Source organism: Stenella coeruleoalba (genome assembly GCF_951394435.1).
Source record: "Stenella coeruleoalba genome assembly, chromosome: 7".
Lineage (NCBI taxonomy): Eukaryota > Metazoa > Chordata > Mammalia > Artiodactyla > Delphinidae > Stenella > Stenella coeruleoalba.
This window is the reverse complement of record NC_137153.1, coordinates 66,441,072-66,445,150: the sequence shown is the minus strand read 5'-3', so window position 1 is coordinate 66,445,150 and position 4,079 is coordinate 66,441,072. Positions and strand designations below refer to the sequence as shown.

General features: G+C 43.3%; 1 pseudogene across 1 annotated transcript; it reads left to right on the top strand.

The window, feature by feature from the left end:
* The first annotated feature begins 3,533 nt into the window (after positions 1 to 3,533).
* LOC307189166 (anaphase-promoting complex subunit 16-like) lies at positions 3,534 to 3,866 on the top strand (annotated as a pseudogene). Its single transcript has one exon. The product of its transcript is annotated as an anaphase-promoting complex subunit 16-like (transcript).
* The last annotated feature ends 213 nt before the right edge of the window (positions 3,867 to 4,079 follow it).

Below are 4,079 nucleotides of genomic sequence, written 5' to 3'. Positions count from 1 at the left end.
TTGTTGCAGAGCACAGGCTCTAGGTGTGCAGGCTTCAGTAGCTGTGGCTCGCGGGCTCAGTAGTTGTAGCTTGCGGGCTCTAGAGCATAGGCTCAGTAGTTGTGGTGCATGGGCTTAGTTGCTCTGTGGCACGTGAGATCTTCCCGGACCAGGGCTCGAACCCATGTCCCCTGCCTTGGCAGGCGGATTCTTAACCACTGCGCCAAGAGGGAAATCCCAGAATTCTGGGTATTTTCTAAAGCACCTCTTAGTACTTCCATGTCCAGTGGCTAAAATGTAATAAAAAACTATAACAACCCAACAGAAACAGGGCCAGTAAGAGCTCAGACCCTTCAGAAATGGAGATTTGGGTCATCTCACTACTGGTAGAGAACTGTGACCAGCTACGGTCACAGAAATAGAGAACAGGATATAGGTAGTGGATGAAGGAGGTTATAATATGTTATAGTCTGATGACCAGTTGCAGAAACAAGGTGAAGTTCCTATGTATGCTTTTCCATGCTTTGTTATGTATATACTTTATTTACCAACCTATGTTTTTCCTTTCCCCTTTCCGTATTATTTTATATAAAGAATTTGGTGGCAGTTAATGTTACAAATTAGTCCACTATGTACAGATTATCAAAGGAGGATTATGACTAAATAAGAAATATCACTCAGAAATAGTATAGTGGCTGATGAGACTTTTGTTGTCCCCTTCCGAGAAAAGGTGGGCATGCTTTTCTTTGTATAAGGGGTAGTTGCATAAAATTAGAAGGAATTTTTGCTGTTGTTGTTTGCTGAACTATAGATAGAAAGCACTGTATGGCTGCTTTTTTTTTTTTTTTTGCGGTATGCGGGCCTCTCACCACCGTGGCCTCTCCTGTTGCGAAGCACAGGCTCCGGACGCGCAGGCTCAGCGGCCATGGCTCACGGGCCCAGCCGCTCCGCAGCATGTGGGATCTTCCCGGACCTCAGCACGAACCCGCGTCCCCCGCATCGGCAGGTGAACTCTCAACCACTGCGCCACCAGGGAAGCCCCTTTCCTTTTCTTTTCTTTTTTAATCCAAGATGCATTCTCACTCCCTTCTAAGCTCTTCTCTATATCACAAATGCTGGAATCTTGGAACTGTATTTCTCAGACCCTGTTGTCTACAGGATCCTGGATGCCATTTACAGGCAGCACAAGATACACTCATGCAATATTTGTAAGGCAGAAGAGAGGTAGAAGCCATGTCTTTCTTCCTCTGGTGGAGTGGGCAGGTGTGTGGGATGAGGCAGATGCGGATTGCTGTAATGAGCACAGACATTCCACTGTTAGTCACTCGCCTCTCTGCAACAAAGCAGCGATGTCAGCTGGTGGCTAGTTCCTGTGATTTCCTGACCTGTGTGGCAGCCACAACTTAGTGAGTTGTAGGACCAGAGCAATAGTGCAAACCTGGAAGCCAGTGGCAGGTTCCCCTGACTTCCTCTCCTTTTTTTTTTAATCTTTAGTCAATTCATTATTTTTTTAATATTAGTCAATTAATTTTTAATTTTATTTATTTTTGGCTGCATTGGGTCTTCATTGCTGTGCGTGGGCTTTCTCTAATTGTGGCGAGCGGGTGCTACTCTTCATTGCAGTGCACGGTCTTCTCACTGTGGTGGCTTCTCTTTGCAGAGCACAGGCTCTAGGTGCGCGGGCTTCAGTAGTCGCAGCACGCGGGCCCTAGAGCATGGGAACTTCAGTAGTTGAGCTGCGTGGACTCAGCAGTTGTGGCGCACAGGCTGTAGGGTACACAGGCTTCAGTAGTTGTGGCGCACAGGCTTAGTTGCTCTGCGGCATGTGGGATCTTCCCAGACCAGGGATTGAACCCGTGTCCCCTGCATTGGCAGGCAGATTCTTAACCACTGTGCCACCAGGTAAGTCTCCTTCTTCTTCTTCAGTGTTATAAACACTTGATTCTTTTAAATTTTATTTTATTTAATTTATTTATTTATTTTGGCTGTGTTGGGTCTTTGTTGCTGCATGCAGGCTTTCTCTAGTGGCGAGCAGGGGCTACTCTTCGTTGCAGTGCACAGGCTTCTCACTGCAGTGGCTTCTCTTGTTGCAGAGCATGGGCTCTAGGTGTGCGGGCTGCAACAGTTGTGGCACTTGGGCTCAGTAGTTGTGGCTCGTGGGCTCTAGAGCGCAGGCTCAGTAGTTGTGGCACATGGGCTTAGTTGCTCTGTGGCATGTGGGATCTTCCCAGACCAGGGCTGGAACCTCTGTCCCCTGCATTGGCAGGCGGATTCTTAACCACTGCGCCACCAGGAAAGCCCAACGTAAACATTTGATTCTTGCTTGAAAGGCCCAGAGTGATTTGTTTTCCTCCTTGAACCCTGATGGATACGCTCTTGCAAGTTAAGCCAGCATACCTAAACTTCGTTACAACCATGATATGGGGAAGTAATTCCTTGTGGCCAATAGTTTCTGCACAGGTTCCAATTCCTGTCTGCATGGTTGATTTGAACTGCCTGATGTCAAACAGCTCCTGACTGAGAGACTTTATGTTGAGATCTTACATATTTAGAAATCTAGAAGAAGGAAAGTAACCGAACTTTACCATGGAGTTAAGTGACATGAGTGCCTTAGGAACATACAGTTTTCATATGTCACTATCCCAACTCAGTAAAGACTGCCACATTCTTATGCCTAGAAGAAAACATCTAATGTTGATTCAAGTTAGTCCTCTTTTGTGCCTTGAACACACCTTTAGATGATGTGTAAATATGATATATATGGAGCATTCCTATTAAACATATAAGTTCAGTCAAAAGAGTCAACACCACAAATGATTATCAAACAAATCTAGAAATAAGCAAGGAAGCCCACAATCAACATGTTTATTCAATATTATTTTGGAAACCACAGCCCTTGTATTAAAGCTTGAAACTTCATTAAGTTTTGGATAGGAGGAGTCAAATTTCATTACTTGTAAACTACTACAGTACTTATAAAAATCAAAATAATCAGTTGAAAGTAATTTGAACTAATAAGTGACATCTAATAAGAGTTTCAATACCTTTTCCTTTACATTAGCAGTGATCACGTAGAAAATACAATGAGAAAAAAATTGCATTCATAATAGCAAATGATAAAATAGTAGGGATAATCTTAACACTAAATATTCAAAATTTAAATTATAAAAACATAAAACTTTACTAAGACATTGAATAATATTTCAATAAATAATGAGACATACAACTATACTCCAATAAAAATTTTTTAAATGGAAAAAAAAGTAATGAGACATAAGACAATCCTGTGTGGAAAACCTAAATATAGTAAAAATGATCACTTCTACACAAAATAACATATAGGTTTAACTGAAGTCTAATGAAAATCCAATAGTAATTTTTGGCACTTTACCAACAGGTCTAAATTTTATCTGCAATAATAAATAAGAATTGTTAGGGAGCAGGCCGCAGCCCTCGTAGCAGTAAACGCAGCCACTCCGGTTGGCCTTGGGGGCGGAGCTGTAGAGGAACTTGTCAAAGCCACAAAGTGAAGTGAGAAATCTACTAGAGAGGAAATGGCTGCCTCTTCATCATCCTCCTCAGCCGGTGGGGTCAGTGGAAGTTCTGCCACTGGATCTGGTTTCAGTGGCTCAGACCTTGCCCCACCACTGAAAGCCCTTTTCACCTACCCCAAAGGAGCTGGAGAGATGTTAGAAGGTGGCTCTGAGAGATTCCTCTTTGAATCCGTTTTCAGCTATCAAGTGGCATCTACGCTTAAACAGGTGAAACATGATCAGTAAGTTGCTCGGATGGAAAAACTAGCTGTTCTGGTAGAAGAACTGGAGGCAGATAGTGGCGATTTTAAACCCATCCAGCAGCTGCTGGGGTTCACCCCCTCTTCAGGTTGACCTTGCCTGGATGGTCACCTCTGGGGCACAGCAAGTACAGGTCCAGTGAGGAACTTTTCTTACAGCTTACATAGCCATCCAGAGAGTCACAGCTCCATCACTGGATTGTTAATTCACATCCATACTTGGTTTCTCTGTATCTATCCACAAGCAACAAATACTTAAATGTGTGATCTTACAGGGAAATTTTTTGTTCATTTGTTTAAAAAAGTA